The 22,430-nt window shown below is 36.2% G+C and overlaps 1 protein-coding gene across 3 annotated transcripts in view; it reads left to right on the top strand.

The window, feature by feature from the left end:
- LOC106878795 (transmembrane protein 220) overlaps window positions 1-22,430 on the top strand; it is a 45,559-nt gene that overhangs the window by 5,774 nt on the left and 17,355 nt on the right. The window contains exon 1 of one of the 3 annotated variants that reach the window (XM_014928133.3): window positions 6,079-6,260. The exons of the other annotated variants lie outside the window; for them this stretch is intronic. The gene's annotated coding sequence lies outside the window, so the exon portion shown is untranslated. Of the gene's footprint in view, window positions 1-6,078; window positions 6,261-22,430 lie in introns of those variants that run through there. 3 annotated transcript variants of the gene reach the window in all.

The raw sequence follows: 22,430 nt of genomic DNA, 5'->3' as shown, positions 1-22,430 counted from the left end.
GACTCATATAACTATAAAAATATTGAGTGTACTTTTATAATTTTCATAGGTTAGATTGATAAATACCTTAGGAACATTTCATTAAAATTATATCTAAATCCGTTCATAACTTTTAGAGCTGTCAATTTCGACCCAACCCTGTTTGCACTCAATTCCTATGGAACCATCAGTGTATTTAACGTAAGTAAGACGGTAATTTACGAGAAACTGGAGGGTCAGAGAAAGAAACGGATGTTATATTCGTGATCTACACACAAAATACCCTTAGAAAAGGTTATTCTCATTTCCGCTTTTTCCGTTGTTATACAGTGTTATTGTACATACGGGTGCGCGCGCACACACACACACACACACACACACAGATACACACACACACACAGATACACACACACACAAACACACACACACAGACACACACACACACACACACACAGACAGACACACACACACACAGACAACACGCGCACATATGCACGCACGCACACACACACGCACGCACACGCCTATATAAATGCATATTCGCACTGAAACGACATTGATCCTGGATTTTATAGCTGACGAGAGGGTTTTCCAAATCTATTTCTCTTTTCCATTAACCGTTTGAATATCCTCTCGTATCTATATGTGCGCGCCCGTATGCATGTACAAGTATACACATATTCGCACACCATGTATATTATTTAGTAGTAGTAGTAGTAGTCTTAGTTGTAGTAGCAATAGTTGTTGCTGCGGTGGTAGTGGTGGTGATGGTTAGGTCATGTGATGTATGATTGTCACTAGCAATCACCTAAATCACACAGGTAACAGATGTCAGTAACATACAATGTCAAAGGTGAAAATGGTGGTGGAGGATGTCCCACTTGTGGTTGAGGGATGGTATTTGAATGGTTTCGAAACCGGACCTATCCCCACCCCACCAACCAACTGTTCTGTCTCCAGTTCGAATCACTTTAATGGTCATCTATCATCTACTTAGTAACCTTTTAATAAGGACCTCTCTAGACCACGTCATTAACATTCTCCAAGGAGATATAACATGCGCGCGCACACACACATACACTCATGTATACAGACACACTCACAAGTACATATACACAAGCATATATGTACACATATGAATGTATGTGTGTGTAATTGTTATATTATACAAGACGAAAGCTCTTATTGCCAGTATGGTACAGTTTATAGTTCAACAGAATACAATCTCCAGAATAGACTACAAGTAGTTACATGACATTATTCACATTTACGTAATTAACTCTTCGGGTGTGAACTGACCGTACGATCATCTTGAGGTGTAGCGCCGGGGAGGGGGGGGCGAAATAGCAGAACTAACTGGGATATGCGGAATAATTCAAGTGTTAGCTAATAGGGTTACCTCCCCTTCAAATACTGATGCTAATCAATTGCCTCTCTCTGAATATACATGCATACACAGAAACACACACGCGCGTAACCGCTTATTCATGCAATAGCACACACACACACACACACACACACACACACACACACACACATAAACACACACATATGCGTGTGTGAGTGTGTTATATATTATCTGTGTTACAAATCTTGTCCAGAATTTTTTTGAGTGCCTTGTTTTTTTTTATCGTTGTTGTTTATATTAATAATATCATTATCATTATAATTATCATTATTTGATTGCTGGGTGTGATGAAAGTGTCAGCTGTCCACAGCCAGCAGACTAAGGTGAAACTTGTTTACCGATCATGCTTCAAGAATCCTTCCCGAGAACTCTTCAGTTCCAAGCAATGATGATATTTGCAGATGTTCTATCTTTACATTTGTACCAATCTTTTTGGGCCATGTAGCTGAGTACTGATACTTCCAAGCGCGCCAGTTACCAACCACTGGTATCACATCTACTCTCTTCGTTGCCCACAACCTACGTCGTGTGTGGGAAGGACGGATCCGTCTGTCGGCCGAGTTCACTGTGACGATTGCCCCGCCACTCTCCTTTAATCGGACAGGCATGCCGCCAATTTTTCTTTGCCTGGTGGCTATGACGAAAGAAGTTGTGCTGGTGGACGACACTGAAAGGTATGAGGACAGATACATTCCTCTTTGGTAGAGCTCTCATTGACTTCTTCAAGTTTCAATTGAAAAGGAAATTGGAAGTGAAGAGGGAAGTGATGTCCTCGAGTGAGTTTACTGAAACGTGGGTGAAAGTTGCGAAAATGACAGGAGTGGATGGTACTTCCCTAAGTGTAGACCTGTGAGTCGGAGAAAGGGAACTGGAACGGGTACTTGCTCTTGGTGCTCAGGGAGATCTCGGACAGTGTGGTTCCTCGATTATCCCTAGGGGTTATCCTGTATCAGGAGGGCTACATCTCTATCACCCACCACTTTCTTTTTAACTTTGTATGCTATGTATTTTCTCATCCTTTTCATTGTATACTGTGTATAATTACCTTTTTTTTAATTATGTTATTTCATTACATGTAAATCCCCACGCTTTGTGTGTCTTTGCATTGTCTCCCTCATCCGCCCTGGTGGCGAATAAATGAAATCATCATCATCATCATTATCATCATCATTAGGAGAGAGAGAGAGAGAGAGAGAGAAAGACAGAGAGAGAGAGAGATAGAGAGAGAGAGAGAGAGAGAGAGAGAGAGAGAGAGAGAGAGCAGTGTATGCCATCAAAGTGACACGGGGGGTAAATTATACGAAGCCCAGTATACCCATCATGACTACCCGTCTGATAAGGGTACATCAAACACATGCATCACAACCAAATGTGCGCGACATGGTGATCTCATGACCTTGCAGGTGGGCCCCAGTTAGAATTTTCTTCAGGTCGAGTAGCCCATCTCGCTCAAAAGGTTGTTTAAGGATGCTGAACGAAACACTCATATTTCCAAAGGTGAATTATCCAAACCCCAAAGAATTCCTTTCAATACATAGCTATGAAGCCCCCCCCCCCCCCATTATTTCTGCTCGTGATCAGAGATCTACATATTGTCATCCACTAAGGGACATGCTCAACTGGTTAAGGTCAAACAATTGACAAGCAAATCTGTGGTATTGAACAGAATATTTGCCCATCATTTATACAAAGACAAAACAATGTATATGATAACACTTCCAATCAGTTAAGATTATTATTATTATTATTATTATTATTATTATTATTATTATTATTATTATTGTTGTTGTTGTTGTTGTTGTTGTTGTTGTTGTTGTTGTTGTTGTTGTTGTTGTTGTTGTTGTTGTTGTTGTTGTTGTTGTTGTTGTTGTTGTTGTTGTTATTATTATTATTATTATTATTATTATTATTATTATTATTATTATTATTATTATTATTATTATTATTATTATTATTATTATTATTATTATTTTGCCTTTTAATTCAGGGTGTGTTGGAACTCCTGAAGTCTTGCATGAGTAGCAGGTTTGCTATCTGCATATCTGTTCTTTTCAACCATCTAATACTTTCCTGATAATTCTGGCATTGCCAAGAAGGCAAATTTTTGCAACAGCTCTACTGGGTTCTCTATTCCCATTTCCTTATATTCTTGTTGATGCCTTCTGATACTGTACCCAAGGATCTAACAATAACTGACACTATCATCACATTTTTCATTTTTCACAGTTGAGGTATGACGTATTTAAGAGGACTGTATATGTCTATTTTTTTCACCTTCCTTCTTAACTATTCGTGGGTCAGAGGGGTACACAACATCACTTATAGAGCACATGCGTTCACCACCACTAGGTCCGGCTTGTTGTGTTGAAGCACCTGGTCCGTTTGGATTGGGAAATGCCACAAGATTTTGTAGGCCTCCCATTCAGCCACTCTCTGTGGTTTGTCTTCATACTACGAATATTATTATTACTGACTGAGAGAGCAGCGCATGCCATCAACATGACACTGGGGTACAGATATACGAAGTCCAATATACCCATCATGACTACCCGTCTGATAAGGATACACTAGGTACATGCATCACAACCATATGTGATGCATGTACCTAACAAGATAAACAGCGCATCACCTTGTAGGTAGGGCCCAATTAGAATTTTCTTCAGGTCAATTAGCCCATCCCGCTCAAAAGATCCCTGAATAAGGGTTGTTCAAGGATGCTGAACGAACACTCTTCTTCTTCTTCTTCTTCTTCTTCTTCTTCTTCTTCTTATTATTATTATTATTATTATTATTATTATTATTACTGAGGGCGCATGGCCTAATGGTTAGGGTGTTGCACTCAAGATATCGATATCGTGGTTTCAATTCCTAGACCAAGTGGTGCGTTGTGTTCTTGAGCAAAACACTTCATCTCACGTTGCTCTACAATCTCTTCGATGCCTGACACGTGGTACACCGTGCGCCTGTTCAGGTGACGTCGATTTGATGGAGAGAGTGAGCTGATGGACAGCGCAAACATTTGATCACTATAAACAAATCATTTGTGCAGGTCCTCTTCGACAGGTGACTCCATTATTATTATAATTATTATTGAGCTGGGAGAATCGTTAGCATGCTAGACGAAATGCTTAGCGGTATTTCGCCCGTCGCTACGTTCTGAGTACAGATTCCGTTGAGGTCTATAAATTAAGTACCAGAGAAACACTGGAGTCGATATGATCGACTTGTTCCCTTCCCCAAATTTCAGGCCTTGTGCCTATAGTAGAAAGGATTATTATTATTATTATTATTATTATTATTATTATTATTATTATTATTATTATTATTCAGTAGTTTTATTTTTATAACGTGCTTTCACTTCACTACCGAGCGCAGCTCTGTGCGCCTTGGGTATGTGCTGTGGTTTGCTGTGGTGCTCTTATGTTTACTGTATTGAAAGTGTTTTGCGTAGAATGTGTGCAGTACCCAGTAGTGCAATTTTCTGTATGTTATATATATTTGTAAGTCCTGGTGTTTTTGTTATGTATTTGTTTGAATATTTATTATTATTATTATTATTATTATTATTATTATTATCATTATTATTATTAATGGGAAGACGGTAGCCAAAGTTGGCTGGTGATTTAGTTAAGATCAGCAATGTACGATAGCAAAACACATGTAGGGCGATATCAGTAAAATAGACACTAACATATGGAGTGGACCAAATAATTTGATGGAGCCTGACTATATAACAATCATCACCTAAGTCTCTGGTGGAGAAAGGTATGGGAAACAACGCCGGAATTTTAGTTAATTATATTTATTAAAGACATAAGGAACAAAAAGAAACAGAAGATGGTGTGGACTAAGTCTGATCATCATTAACAATATTTCCTTTAGTGGGTTTAGTTATATGTCTGCAGCGCTATACGTTATTTCTGTATTATTAGCCTTCCCCAACAAAACGTTGTCTAACTGTTTACTGACATTAGACTCATTAAAGAAGACATAGATTTATCGTGAATAAAGACTGAATGTTGTACTAGCGTCTTCAATGTTTTTAGAGTTAAGTTATTGTAAAGGTATACAGAGAATATTCAAAAGTTAGCAAGAAATGATAATGTAGTGATGGAGAAAGAAACATGATATTAGTCAATGGGTAATGACTGACAATTCATTAGAACAACATTAAGAAAATTTGTTGCGGTAGTTATTACGTAATTAATCATAACATTTTGAATTCAAAACTCATTACAGTCAACTTTGCTTTCATACTTCCGTTACTAGGGTCAATATATTCGACTTGGTGTCTTACTTAAAATTTGAGACCGTGTCTCTACGTAAGTAATGTACATAATTTTTTTTTTTTTTTGGGGGGGGGGTTCTTGTTTCTTCTGTGTAGAAGAATCAAAACCAAACGTACCTTAGCGTTGAAATAACATAGCCTACATCTTAACTCTTTAGCATTTAAATCAGCCATATCAGACCCAAAATATTCTACCTGTTTTATGTTCAGAGAAGTCAGATCCAGTCTCCCTACAATGTCATTCTCAAAATAAACAATCACATCATAGAATCTCGAAGCTACAAGATAATGCATCATTAGTTCAATACAATCAGAAAAAATAAGCATTGAATTTGATAGAGTAACCAGGCTCGTAGTTCAAGGGCAACAACTTCTAACTAAATAATATTAGAGTTATTTCCCTGTAAAGTATTCCGCCATTTTTGTATTAGACAATTCTTGTTTCTGACTTTGGATGTAAGGTTTAACTTTATCAGTTATCTTCAGCTCATAAGTAGTAAAGGTTATATTGCCTTTATAACAATATAGATATGGGACATTTATAATGCAATCCTGTTATTTTGTATGTAAGTCTCGTACAAACAGGTACGTAGATTGTTTTTCTTTTTAAAACTCAGCAATGTTAATTTACAATTACTTGCTCTACAGCATGTGTGCGTGCATGTGTGTGTTTGCGCGGTATGATAAATGGAGAATCGCGGCGTAATTTCCTATGAAAATGGACATTGTATAAAAATAAAAAAAAACCTGGTTTACCTGAACTATCAAAACGAAAACAAAAGTTTACCTTCACCTTTGTTATTAATCTTTCTTACGCCTCATTATATCATATAATTAATGTTTTTTTTAATACTGTTTCTAATTAAATATTTTTAATACTGTTTCTAATTAAATATTTTAAAGTTAGCTAAATGTGATTTTTTTTCACAATATACACGCTTTTAAAATGGAATTATTGCTGACTCTGGCACACCAATTTTCCTCGTACTTTTCATGAATATGAATATTTTTATTAATGAAATTTTTTACGAATACCATTTAGATGGTGTAAATTGTGTAAGTATGCAACTGCCTCTTACACATAATCATATCGTAAAATTTATATTTTTTAATGTAGGTTTTAATCAGATATTTATAAATCACTGGAATGTTTCCGCGTAATACTCGTTGCTTTTTCGTTTTTTCAGTTTTAGTAAAATAAAAAGAAAAAAATTAATATTTTGCTGTCGATTCGGTATTTCCTGTTTACAATAGAGCTTTCAAGCATTTCAAATTGTTTTTAAAATGAAGTCATGATTCTCCACCATTCACTGTAACATATATTTATTTCCAACCTGTTTCACGAGAATTATTTACAAAGCAACAATAACAAAGTGCAATGAATGAGGTAGCAAAGACACAGTTATATACAAGGGAGATAACCAGTATTTTAAACCCTCGTTAGTAGGATTTACGTGGTGTATTACCAAACGGACCTGGTAATGTGAGATTAAGAACAGAGATAAACGGAGATTAATTCACTTTCATACACCTTGGATTTTTGTTTAGTGTTTGATGACTTAAGGTATAGGGGTGCCTAAACCGAAACACCCTTGGTGATTTTATGTTGTAACTTTATGTATTATTAGAAACAGCAGCGAAATCACCTTTAAACGAATCGTTACCGTCTTAAAAATGAAAAGACACATTGCAAAATGTGGTCTTAAATATATTATCTCTAAATAAAAGAAGACTCATTGTACAGTATAGTCTTATAAATAGGTGTGGTTGTGTGGTAAGAACCACATGGTTCCCACTGTGTAGCACTTTGGGCAAGTGCCTTCTATAGTCTCAGGTCGACCAAATCCTTGTGAGTAAATTTTGTAGACTGAAACTGCAAGAAGCCCGTCATATATATATATGTTTGTGTCTGTTTGCCCCCACCCCATCACCGCTTGACAAACGGTGCTGGTGTGTTTATGTTCGTGTAACTTAGCGGTTCGGCAAAACTATTCTATAAAATAAGTACTAGGCTTTAAAAAATAGGTCTTGGGCTCGATTTGTTCGATTAAATTCATTTCACTCTCTCTCTCTCTCTCTCTATGTATATATATATATGTCTATCCATTCTAAACAGGCACTGTCCCTTAGCCTTAGATTTGGTAGTTGATAAAGAAAGATTAATAAATTAAAAAGGAACCACAATCCTTTACAAGCTATGACCCTAACAAACATCATACAGTTCTTAGAAGTGTAGTATATTCTGAGTTACATTAGTAGCAACATGGACTTTCTCCCTCTTCTTGCTCCATTAGAGAATTTGAGAAAAATTATATTAACATGTCCAACTGATTAAATATTCTATTTATTTATGCAGCTGAAGATAGCCCTCCAGGCAGCTCCCCGCCACTTATTAGCATTATAGACCACTGGGACTTGTTGACTTTATACACTGTTTACATTATATATATTTTTTTTTTTGGCTGCTTTTGCAGATTTCCATGACTCTCTGTCACCATCCAGTTCCATTAATATGAATTTGGATTGGGAGCTTGAGTATAGTGAATTGTTCATTAGCTGATAACATCACACAACCATGGACATCCCACTATGGATGTGTTGCAGTTACTCTCGCGGTAGAGCTTGGTGATCCTGATGGTTGGTCTTTTAGGGTTCCTCCATTAAGCATCAATGTAAGATGTATCATTGGCTCAGTTGAGCTCTTCCACTACATCTTCACAGTTCATGATGCTGCAGTCCTATGACTTTGCCGTATCCTTGGCAGGGTGGCTGAATGGGTGTTATGCCTTGCCAAAGGGCAGCCTGTACTCTGTGAGGTATTTTCATAATATCTGCATACCCCATATTCTATGTTTTAATTAGGCGTAGGAGTGGCTGCGTGGTAAGTAGCTTGCTTACCAACCACATGGTCCCGGGTTCAGTCCCACTGCGTGGCATCTTGGGCAAGTGTCTTCTACTATAGCCTCGGGCCGACCAAAGCCTTGTGAGTGGATTTGGTAGACGGAAACTGAAAGAAGCCCGTCGTATATATGTATATATATATGTGTGTGTTTGTGTGTCTGTGTTTGTCCCCCCAACATCGCTTGACAACCGATGCTGGCGTGTTTATGTCCCCGTAACTTAGCGGTTCGGCAAAAGAGACCGATAGAATAAGTACTAGGCTTCTAAAGAATAAGTCCTGGGGTCGATTTGCTCGACTAAAGTGGGTGCTCCAGCATGGCCACAGTCAAAGGACTGAAACGAGTAAAAGAGAATGTAATGATTCTATATTGAATGTAATTATTGTATTTTTAGGTTATGGTTGTATGTAGGATGTAATAATTTAATGGTATTTACTACATTAATGATACACACGTGCTATTTACTAATGCTGTGTTGTATATATAATTATATATATAACATATGTATTATTTATTACCTCCACCTTAGCAAAGGGAGAGGTATTGTTTTCAGTCGTGTTTCTTTGTTTGTTTGTCCGTGGGCAAGATATCTCAAGAACTGCTGGATGGATTCATATGAAACTTTCAGGGATGTTTGGCCTTGTGACTGGCACGAACTGAATAGATTTTGGGATTGATCTGGTACCAGACAAGGATTCTGGATTATTTTTCCTCTCTTGTTCTTCATCCTTTCTATTTTTCTCTCCCAACCCTCCCCGATTCTTCTCTTCCTTTCACTGTTCCCTCTCTCACTCCTCCTCTTTGACCCTCTCATCGCTGACACATGACGAAAGGGATTCTTTCTTTCTACTTCCTGCTTTCCTACAGAAAAGACGTGAATTTTTCTCTCTCTCATTCACATCTAACTTCTCGTTCAAAAAAATAATAATTTTTCTATCGTCTTGGCCTAACGGCCCTTAAAGTTTGTTGTCACTGTCCTGTCTTGTTCTCACTGTCTAAAATTTCTAAATGTTAATTAATTTGTTTGCGGGAAGGACTGCTCCAACGAAGTCACGTATTGTCCTTGCCTTCAAAACGCGGAGTAGTTGGAGCAAGGACAACTGAAGATGGGTAATATTCTTTATGTTGCATGTCTCATTTCTCTGTTTTTTTCATTGTTCGGAAAAAAGGTCGTTTTCTGTCCTCATCTTTATGTTTTCGTTTCTCATTGTGTTTAACGTTTTTTGTGATGTCCTGTACCCATATATGCTTGTATGCATACATATAGATGTCGCTATGTACATATATGTATGGATATATGCATATAATTATATATTATTTATGTTATATATATATATATATATATATATATATATATATATATATATATATACATGTATGTATGTATGCGTGTGTGTGTGCACATATATACATAGAGTGAGGAAGAGAGAGAGAGAGAGTTCAGTCCCACTGCATGATGCCATGGGTTCATGTCTTCTATAATAGCTTTGAGTTGACCAAAGCCTTGTGAGTGGATTTGGCAGATGTAAATTGAAAGAAATCCATTGTCTGTATGTGTGTGTGTGTGTGTTTATCCCCCAACACGACTTGACGACCAGTGTTGGCATGTTTATGTCCCTGTGTCTTAGCAGTTCCATCTAAGAAACCTATGGAATAAGTACCATGATTTTAAAAAATAAGTCCTGAGGGCAATTCATTTGACTAAACATTCTTCAAGGTGGTGCCTCAGCATGGCCACAGTCTAATGACTGGAACAAGTAAAAGATAAAAGATATTTATGAATTAACAACACATATACTCAACAGTATAGTGACTAAATTTCTTATATATTCATATTATTAATTATACATATTAATTAGCTAGTGTTAATTATAAATTGATGTTATAATGTATGTGTATACAATTTTAATTATGCATTGCTAGAACCAATTATATATAAGTATTGATTTCTTCTTATTCGTCACAATATGTCAGTGTGTTGCTGTTGAACATCTGATATAGTGATATTGGGGCCCTACTTAATACAAATGATATGAAAGGTGACAATTGGATTCAAAATCAGGTCAGGGACAGTTCATCTGAAGTTTACTTCCCTTCTATACCACTCACCTTATTTATGTTTTATTAATTAAATATTAATAATCTAATCATATTAATTTTATTTATACATTTGTATTTTCTCATGACAGCATGGCTAAAAGACTTTTTTTTTTAAATTTGGACATTTGTACATTGTTTGGTGATCGTTATACATCAATGCATTTTCTGCTGCTAACCATTCAACTGTGAAGTGGGTGTGGCACTGCAGTCACTCTATTGTACCATGTTAGACAGCAACACAACTGGATTGACTATACTTTTCCTCATGTCCACATAGGTTGGATGAGTCTGCAGTACTATGATACATATCATTATTACACCACTTAGTTTTTTGTTATTTCATTTGTAGGGAGCCTGACAACCTAATTTCACACCTCTTCACATTTACTTCATGTTTTCTTTGGTCTTCCACTACCTAACTAGCCTTTCTGTTACCACCACGACTAACAACTCTCATCATTCAATCATATCACCTACCTTTCTGTCACGTGTCTGCTGACATCTTTCCTAAACAGCTTCCCAGTTGCCTCATTTCTATCCCACCTGAGTCAACTTGACCCTATCCATAATGTCACAGTTTCTTATTCATACATGTCTTATACAGTCTGTCATTTACATTGAGTTAGATGCAGCTTTGTCCAGATGGTTAAGAAGTTCTCTTCACAACCATATTCTTCAGAGTTCATTCCAACTACATGGCACAGTTGTTCAGTGTTTTTTACTAAAATCTTAGGTTGACCGATGTCTTGTGAGTGGAATTGGTATTCAGAAACTGTAAGAAACCTATTGTGTATGTGTGTGTGTGTGTATCATCATTATCATCATCGTTTAATATCTGCTTGCCATACTGGCATGGGATATATATATATATATATATATATATATATATATATATATATATATATATATATATATGTACATATATATATGAGTGCCATGTTAGAACACTTAATACTGCATTATTAGCCTCAAAGGATCTTTCATATAGGCAGTTGATGCATAAAAGCACACACATAGATCATAACAGATGAAATTGGTCTGTCATTGGCACTGGAATTCCCATATCACATGACTTTGTTCTATTGGAACTTATCAGTAAGGAGGACCAGGTGACTGCATGATAACCAGATCTTACTGCTACGATATATAGAATTTCATCATCTTTTCAGATGCTGATGTCACAGCTGGCTTATTAAAAATTAATTATTAGCGACAGATGTAAAAAGCACCATTCAAGCATGGTCGATGCCAGTGCTGCCTGACTGGCCCTCGTGCCGGTGACACATAAAAAGCACCTTACTACACTCTTGGAGTGGTTGGTGTTAGGAAGGGCATCCAGGGCATCCAGCTGTAGAAACCTTGCCAGATCAGACTGGAGCCTGGTGCAGCCTTCTGGCTTTCCAGCCCTCAGTCAAACCGTCCAACCCATGCCAGCATGGAAAGCAGACCTTAAACAATGATGATAATGATGAATTTTGTCTGCTATGATCTATGTGTGTGCTTTTATGCACCAAATGCCTATATAAGAGAATCTCTCACGGCTAATAACATAGTATTTGGTGTTCTAATAAGGTGTCCAAGTGGAGCTGGCTATAAAGATTACCTTTTGGTATTGATGCTGCTTCTGTTGCCAATAATTTCTAACAAAGCCTGCTGGCTGTCTGCAACATCAACATCTGAAAAGATGCTGGAATTCTGTATATTGCATAGAATATAAGAAGTGAGAGGACAAACACAAACACATACATGCATTCATGCATACATTCATACATACATACATACATACATACATACATACATACATATAATAAAAATTAACAAATGAGTTATCTGGTATTGATGCAATTGTTCCTGTTAAGAGTCCTTATTCTGATGTAAACAGGGCACAGTCAGTTTGTAGTATGCACGACATCTAAAAGATTATATAATATGTTAAGCAACCCTGAACTCATCAGGTTTACCAAATAAAAAAAGTGAACAGTAACATGTTAATTCATCAAAAGATCATCAACCCAACGCATCTGTTTTTATTATGCTTTTACACCATGCTTAAGGTTCTATTCATCATCGGATACTTTTGGACATTACTAGAGTTGCAGATTACCAAATGGCAGTGACTTCCCTTCCTCGATACATTCCTGTTCTATGAAAATGGATTACTTAACTGCCTGATTTGTATCATTCTGTTTACCCAATAGTTGCAGTGTACTTCACTCTAATATGCCTGGATCCTTTGTGCATACACTGCAATCAAATACTTCTATGTCTCTCTCTCTCTCTCTCTCTCTCTCTCTCTATATATATATATATATATATATATATATATATATATATATATATATATATATAGGTGCCTTGTTAGAACACTGGATGCTGCGTTATTAGCCTTGAAATGGCCATAATGTATTGACACCTGTACATCCTTGTTACTTATCTATATATATATATATTAAATACGTGTGTGTGTGTGTGTATACATATATAAATAATTATTCAGACTTTGGGTATAACGTAACCAGATGTACTATATCCCACCTGTAAGGGACAGATGCAGGATGGGTCAAAATGATCATTGTGCTGAATAAAGATTCTGGCTAAATCCATTTTCCAGCGTTTCCCTCATTCATGATATGTTGTGTGTGTGTGTATACGTGCACACATACACAGTTTCCATCAATCAAATTTACTGACAAGGTACTGGTCATCCTGGGGCTATAGTAGTATAGTAGAAGATACTTGTACATGACACCATGAAGTGGTACTGAACCTGAGAACACATGGCTGTGAGGCAAACTTCTAAACCTTACACCCATACCTACACCTATACTATGCAGAACACAGAGAGAGAGAGAGAGAGAGAGAGAGAGAGAGAGAGAGAGAGAGAGGGAGGGAGAGAGAGAGAGAGTTACTGTTATAAATACTACATATATATGTGGCTTGTTACCACTGAACATACCATGCATATGTGGTTAGTCATCTGTTCTGTGTATCAAAAACAGTGCAACTGTTTGACTTACTCAGCAACAATAATAGTGAGTTGCAGTAGTCCTCAACCATTTGTTATCTATGGACTCTCTTGATTACTATCTTATGATACTATCATTGATTACTATCCTGTGGACCCCACTAGACATTCAATGTTTAAAAACTAGTTTTAATGATATTTCTTTGAAAATTGCTATTTTGATTTTCACATGTTCACTTGTATAGGCTTGCAATAGAACTCTCTGAGAGAACATGTTTCAGTGGCTGGAAACATGTTAAACTATGTATAACATTAGAAAAAGTCTCTAACATTTTGTCTAACACAAGATCACCTCCAATGCCCATTCCCCTCTCCAAGATTCCTTGTCTTGCAAGTTACTTGGTAACCTTTCCAGTGCTGATGCCACATAAAAAGCATCCAGTCAACATTGTAAAGTGGCTGGCATTTGGAAGGGCATCCAACTATAGAAACCATGCCAAAACTGACCTTGCCTGTGTTGGTGTCATGTAAAAAGCCCTTTGTCCACTCTGCGAGATGGATGATGTTAAGAAGGGTATCCAGCTGTAAAATCCATGCCAAAACAGAGACAGAAGTCTGGTGCAGTCTTCTACCTAGCTGGTTCCTGTCAAACCATCCATCCCATGCCAGCATGGAAGGCAGACACTAAGTGATGATGATGATTTGGCTGTTTCTTGCAATAAATACATCTTAATCAAAACCTTTCATGGGCCCATAAAATATTACTGTGGATCTCCAGGTTACCATTTTGCTTATGTGGACCCCCCCCCCCCCCCCGCCAAAAAAAGAAAAAAAAAATTATATGACCTAGGAGTCAAGTCTTATGGACCATGTTTAAGAATTGCTGGTTTAGATGGAATTTCAGCTTACTATTTATTGATTGATTGAAACTTATCTTCCAAATAAACAAAAGTGAAACAACGGTAAGAAGTTGAGGAAGATTATTTGGTTTGATCAATATTTATTATTGTCTTAATTGTTGTTCTGTTCCATCTGGTACCTAATTTGTTTCACTCGTTGCTGTTGGTTTCTAATTAGAAATAATAGATTTATTTATTGATAATGGACAAGACCTAGTGAACACCCTTAGTAATAGACAATCAATAAATACATTGAACTAATTATTTTTGTCCCCTATTCTTACACACTGGTGTATTCACAGCCAAATGTGTTTTATATGTGCCTGCTGATTGTGAGAAATCAACAAATCCTTTTTACCCGCCGACGCATACACGCTTTAACTTCAACACACCATCAAATTGCCCCCTCCCCCTTTTGATAAAGAAGACCACACCATCACACAATATTATCAAAATTATGATGTTTTTTTTATTGATCAATTGTGATATTTGTTTTTCATTTCTCTTCCTGAAATATCCAAATCAGTTTTTTTAATTTATTTTATCACATTTTGTTGTAAGATGGTACTCTTTACTCCTTTACTCTCTTACTTGTGCTCCAAGTAAGAGTAAGGCAGTGCGGCCATGCTGGAGCACTGCCTTAAAGGGCTTTTTAGTTGAAGAAATCAAACTCAGAACTTATTCTTTGTAAGCCTAGTACTTATTCTATCAGTATCTTTTGCCAAACTGCTTAGTTACGGGGACATAAGTATGCTAACATCAGTTGTCAAGTGATAGTGTGGTGGTGGTGGGGGGACATACAAAGACACACACACACATTTATACATATATATATGGATGACAGGCTTCCAGTTTCCATCTACCAAATCCACTCACAAGGCTTTGGTTGGCCCAAAGCCATAGTAGAAGACACCTGCCCAAGCTATCACATGGTGAGACTGAACTCAGAACCATGTGATTGTGAAGTGGTGTTCATGGTGGTGGTGGTGCTAGTAATGATGGCTGGTGGTGGTGATGGTGTCAGTGTTGGTGGGGTTTATGACGATGATGATGATGTATGTAATGATAACTTCAAGCCTCATTAATAGCAGGGCCATAAGTATTTAAATTTCTGTGTACCGTAATATCCCTTCGACCCCCCCCCCCCCGCCATTTTTCTTATTCCCGTATGCCTATTAGTAGGACATCAGGCTGGTATATGGTAAGTATAAAACATCACGATAATAAACAAACAAAAAAATAAGATTAAAACCTTAGCTAACCTATAAAGAAACTGTTGAAATTATCTCCCCTTTCTTTTAAACTTGGTGATTATCTACTTTCTTACTTTACTTATGTCAAGTGATCAAAAAAGGCTTCATAAACTGTGATATGTATTGAGTTCTAATAAGATAGGAACATATCTGTGACTATTACCAGCTTTACCTGTCAAATATTTTCACTATATTCTACCAAGTATAAAACATCTGCTTCAACTATAGCAAGTGTTTATATTGTACCTAGTACAAAATACCTATTTTAATTATAATTAGTATTTATACTCTATTGTACGTAGTATAAAACACCTGTTTCAATGATACCTACGATTTATATTGTATCGTATCGAGTATAAAATATCTAAGTCAACTATAGTTAGTGTTTATTTTGTATTGTCAAAGATCAAAAGCCCTTCCTGAGCGATAAGGCTCATAAGGCCGGTTTCCTGGATTCTGTGGCGATATAATTTCCTCCTGGATGGGACACCAGCCTGTTGCAAGATTACTTGTTTTTGCCAGCTGAGTGAACTGGAGCAATGTGAAATGAAGTGTTTTGCTCAAGAATACACTGGTCCAGGAATCAAAGCCACAATCTTATGATCATGAGTGCAACACCTGAACTACTAAGCTATATCCCTCCACATTTTGTACTGCACCTAGTATAAATTTGCTATTTCAACTATACTTAGTATTTATACTCTTTTGTACCTAATATAAATATTTATTCCAGCTATAGCTACTCTTTATACTCTGTTGTACTTAGTATAGTATGAGAATCCATCAACAATGCCAATCATATACAAACATCATATAACCTGCCTTTCACTCTGAGCAAGAGTCTTTTTGTTGCCAACAGAGGTAATAGTTCTCTGAACTTCTTCCATCCTATTCTTATTCTAGCAATAATACTTTCAGAGCATCCTCCACCACTGCTAATTTGATCACCTAGGTAACAGAAACTATTTACAGTCTTGTGGGAGCCTCCTGGGCATTTAAGAGAATCTAATTCCTATGTGTCCTTAGTGCTTATTGTTCTTGTGCATCTGCCACATACAAAGATGACTCTCTCTGTTAACCTATCTGTGATTCTACTGCACCTCTTATGCGTCTACAGCTTGCACTGGATGCAGCACCTTTCCTACATTTACTTGATGGAAAGTGAATTTTACCTGCTTATTTGCTAACAACAACTTTGATCTATATATAGACATATATATATATATATATATATATATATATATATATATATATAATCACCATCATCATCATTGTTTAACGTCCTCCTTCCTTGCTGGCATAAGTTCGATGGTTTGACAGGGGCTGGCCATGCAGGAGCCTGCACCATGCTACTGTGTCTGTTTTGGCATAGTTTTTACAACTGGATGCCCTTCCAAATGCCAACCACTTTACAGTGTGAACTGGGTGCTTCTTAAGTGACACCTGCACTAGCAGGGTCACCAAATAACTTTGCAAGACAAGATTCCTTGTCTTGCAAATATATATATATATATATATATATATATATATATATATATATATATAAAACAGTTAGAAAATGGAGGATAATATGCTGAACCCAACTACTTGCAGATGGTGTATCCCGTTGAATTCATTAATTTAATTCATAGCAAAAGTGACAAAAAAAGAAAGAAAAAGAAAGAAAGAACCAAAGCACAGGTGTTCATGGCAGACTATGTTATTTTGCCAACCTGGTTTACATATAGAAGTACAAAGTACATAAGGAATTAGAGGATGAACAGAAGTTTAATCTTACAGCTGTTTCGGCCTAGTTTTAGCAAGCCCCATTCTATCCGAATATTCCTTTCCGGAGTGATTATTGGACAACATTTTGAAATGGGGTTACATGCCCGAACCACTAGGCCTCTTCAGAGATTCACAAAGAGTTTCATACAAATGTAGAGCAAGAGGTAAAAACAGAGGTGTGGTAGAGACCAGAAGAAAAACAACAGCAAAAATAAGATAGAAATAAAAATAGAATTAAAATCAAAATAAAAATAAAAATAAGAACAAAAATAAAAATAAGGGTACAGCAGGAAAAAAAAAATAATAATAAAGAATACATAAATGAAAAATGAAGGTATAGCATGTGGGACTGCACCTAGTATAGCACTAGTGTAGCAATAATTGGGTACCCTCCCAGCAGTATACTGGATAGATACTATCCCTTAGTGGGTTGAACCCCCAACCCCTAACTCTCTCACATTATATATATATATATATATATATATATATATATATACATATATACATATCTATATATTTATATATTTTACATGTAGTATAGTTTTAGAGCTGCCACCATCAATGTTATCATACTGAAAGGTAGATCAGGTGTGTTAGGGGAGTTGATGTATGCTTTGTATGAAAGATAAGATTTTTAAAAAATGGTTTTTAGCCAAAGCCCTCACTGGTAAAGAACAACAGAACAAATTTTTCTGGGTTGGTAGCAGCAATGAAGTGGATGGTATAGGTATATTAATAGCTGAGGAATGAATAGATAAAGTAATTGAGATATTGAAAGTGAATGATAGGATAATTAAGTTTAGACTAACTATTGGCAATTTGACAGTAATACTCTTTCTTCTATAGGCAAAAAGCCTGAAATTTTGTGGAAGGAGGCTAGTCTATTACATCAGTCTCAGTCCTCAACTAGTATTTATCTAATTTATTGACTTTGAAATGATGGGAGGCAAAGTTAACCTCAGCAGAATTTGAACTCGGAACATAAAAACATATGAAATGCCATTAAGCATTTTGCATGGTGTACTAATGATTCTGCCAGATTTCTGCTTAATTTGACAGTAATTCTGATCTCTGTATACATACTGCAGCAAAGCAGGCCAATCAATCAAAAGACCACTTCTATGTGATCCTTCTACAGACTACTTCAATGATGAATGACAGTGTCCTCATTATTGTTACTTGTGACTTTAATGCACATGTTGGACTAAATGATGAGATCTTCCAAACTGTACATGACAGCTATGGATATGGTATTAAGGAATGAGGAGGGATCAAGGCTCTTGAAGTTCTGTGATGCAAATCGTCTAAAGATTTGCAACACTATCTTCAGGAAATCAGCCAGCTTCCTGATCATGTATCACACAAGCAAACTCATGAACCAAACAGGCTTCATTCTCTACAGAAAATAAGACAGATGGTTGGTTTTTGAAGAATGTGCTATCAAGTACAAGTTAATGATTAGTAACTTTAGAAGAAGATCTAGATGGATACAGAGTTTAGAGAAGAAAGATATGGAAGCTTAAAGAGCCATCAAACTATCAGCATTTCAGATATGCATAAGTTGAAGCATTTGAAGAGAAGGAAGAGGAGAGAGAGACCTGTAACATGGAAGAAAATTGGGATTTTCTATGAGACAACCTGCTAAGGCCTCAAACCAAATGTGTGACTGGCGCAAGGTCCCAACCTTGTGGAAGGTGACATTGAAGTGAAATACTGCTGTTGATAGAGTCATCTACTTCTTCCAAACTTGGATATACTACAAGAAGAGGGGTTACATAAAAAACAAACTATGAAGAAGATAAGAGAAACAAAACATCAAGTATATTTAGCACAGAGAGAGAGAGAGAGAGAGAGAGAGAGGAGCAGAAAGAAAATAACCTTGCATATATTTTGCAATGTGCGAATCAGAATTGTGAGGTGTTCAGAAGTGCTAGGTTGTGCACAAGAGAAAATTGAGATCTCATTGGGGAGATGTGTATATGAAATGATAATGGCATATTTGCTCTCATTGATGTTAAAAAGAAAGAGACATGGAAATACTACAATAGGAATTTGCTAAACGTAGACCCAACATAAGAATCAGCCATATATATATATATATATATTTATATATTATTTTCAAATTTTGGCACAAGGCTAACAGTTTTGTGGGAGGGGGTAAGTTGATTACATCGACCCCAGTGCTCAACTCGTACTTATTTTATCAACCCTGAAAGGATGAAAGGCAAAGTCAACCTCAGCAGAATTTGAACTCAAAAATGTACGAGTTCATATTTGAGAAAAGTTTTTATGAATGCAATTACTACAATATATCAAAGACTGTGTATAATGTTTTTAATAAAACCTGTCTCTTGATTGCGTTTGTGTTTGCATGAGGTTGCATCAAAAAGTGTATGCATATGAGTTGTGAATACCATTTACGTTGATAATGTACCTGGTAGGAACTGGAAAAGAACTTAGTGATCATATTCCAGATCTATTTATTGCTATAGCAAGATTCAAAATGACAAAGAGTTTGTTTAAGCCTTTTAGCATCCAAGTTACTCTGTCAAATGCAATGCTTATTTATTCACATTGTTTTTAAATAATCATGCATTATCTCGTGGCTTTGAGATTTTGATGTGATTGTATTTGTTTAGAACTAGGGTGGGGGAACCTTTTCAACCAATTACCCCAATATATATATATATTTACACCGATGTTACCCCCTTGATTTGAAAGGAAGAAAATAATAGATTCTTAGAATTCAGAAGGTTTATTGAATTTATTTATGTGAATCTATTTACACGTTCATTACATTGAACAGATACAATGTTGTCGGAAGAAACATTTTTGTCATTACAAGGAACATGTTTTTTATGTAATTTTACTTATGTCTAATGAGTCCTCATTACACCCAAGAATTTCATTTTTACCCCACTTGGGGTAATTTGCCCTGGTTCACTGACCCTTGGTTTAATATGATACTGTAGGATAGGGGTGAGAGGCTGCACCTGGCTGATTTGAACATAAAACCAATAAAATATTCCTGTAGGAAATGGCTAGTTTAAATGCTAAGAAGGTTAAGAAACATAGAGAAATATGTCATTTGATTAGTTGAAATCAGTCATGTGACCAGACTGTATTGTTTTGCTGCTATGTTAGTTATGTATTTTGGTCCTAGTTGTACCCCAAAATAGACTTTAACCAATCAAAATGGATATAAGCAGTTTAGGTTGTTTGAAGCTGCAGTTGTAAATAATAACCAATGGAATCACAGCTAATGTGCATGTAATGGTTGAACAAGGCTAAACTGAATGTGAGCAAAAATTTATGTGCAGCCATGTATACGTGTGTATAAATTTGACTATGTGTATGTGAGCATCAGCTTATGGATATTCTCACTGTGTCTTTGTGTTCGTGCTATTTTTCGTATTGTGCAGAAAAGGTGTGAAACAAGTATGAAAGACCAAGAGGAGCAGAAAATGGTCACAAAGTTTTGTAATACATCAACAGCCTGGTTTTTGATATTGTTCTTTTGTATCAGTGTCAGAAACTAGGTTGTACAGAATACAGAAATTTTTTGATAAAATTTGCTGATAGTTTGTAGTATATAATCAAGAAAAAGAACAAAAATAAATATACCTGATGTGGCGTATATACTTACACATCATGCATTTTATCATAAAATTTAAAAAAACGTTTTAAGTTTTGATTAATGAAAGTTTACAGATTGTTTTATTTGTTGACAATAGTTACAATTCAAAATGGCCACATTCTCCTTTCCTTATAACCCTTAACCTTTTCTCAACTGAAGTGTATGATTTATGTTTAAATATAATGAGTAAATATATATGCCACACCCTGTAATTGTGTGTGTGCATGTGTGTACGTGCATACCTGCATGTATAATGTTTGCACTATGTAAAATATATTACTGATATGCTTTACTGTGGTTATATTGCTACTCACACACACACACACACACATATATATAACATATATATATATATATATATATATATATATATATATATATATGTATATATACATATATATTTTTAGACACACATATATACAAGTATATATGTAAATATATGTGTGTATATATATGTATACATATATATATATATATATGTATATATCCCTTAGTGGGTTGAATCCTCAACCCCTAACTCTCTTGCATTATATATGTATATATGTATATATATATATATATATATATATGTGTGTATGTGTGTGTGTGTGTGTGTGTGTGTGTGTATGTATATGTATGTATTTATGTATATAGGCATACATCCATGTATATATGAAAGGTACAGTTATAGACTTACATAACTGTATCAGTCAATAAATATAGCTATCTATTTCCAATGATATTGAGGTCTATGTGTTTTGTCATCACGTGCAGTTTGTCATCATCATCATCAACATCATTTAACGTCCATCTTCCATGCTGGCATGGGTTGGACAATTTGACAGGAGCTGGCAACCCACAAGACTGCACCCTGCTCTACTGTATACTTAGGTAAGGTTTTTACGGCTGGATGCCTGTCTTGACAGTAAGACCCGGCAAGCCAAGTGAGACCGTAATTGTGGCCTATGCCAGTGCAACATAACTGGCCCATTTAAGACTACCTTTCAGTCATTGGGCAATAAACTGTGCTTGCGAAGACCTATTGAGTCGAGTAAAGTCATTGTCATGGCCAATGCCAATACTGCCTGACTGGCACCCATGCCAGTGGCACATAAAAAGTGCCATTTGAGTGTGATCATTGCTAGTGCCGCCTGACTGGCTCCTGTGTCGGTGGCACGTAAAAAGCACCATTCAAATGTGGTCATTGCCAGTGCCGCCTGCCCGGCTCCCGTGCTGGTGGCATGTAAAAAGCACC

Source organism: Octopus bimaculoides, chromosome 6 (genome assembly GCF_046866305.1).
Source record: "Octopus bimaculoides isolate indiv1 chromosome 6, ASM4686630v1, whole genome shotgun sequence".
Taxonomy (NCBI): domain Eukaryota; kingdom Metazoa; phylum Mollusca; class Cephalopoda; order Octopoda; family Octopodidae; genus Octopus; species Octopus bimaculoides.
This window is presented reverse-complemented; position numbering and strand designations above follow the sequence as displayed.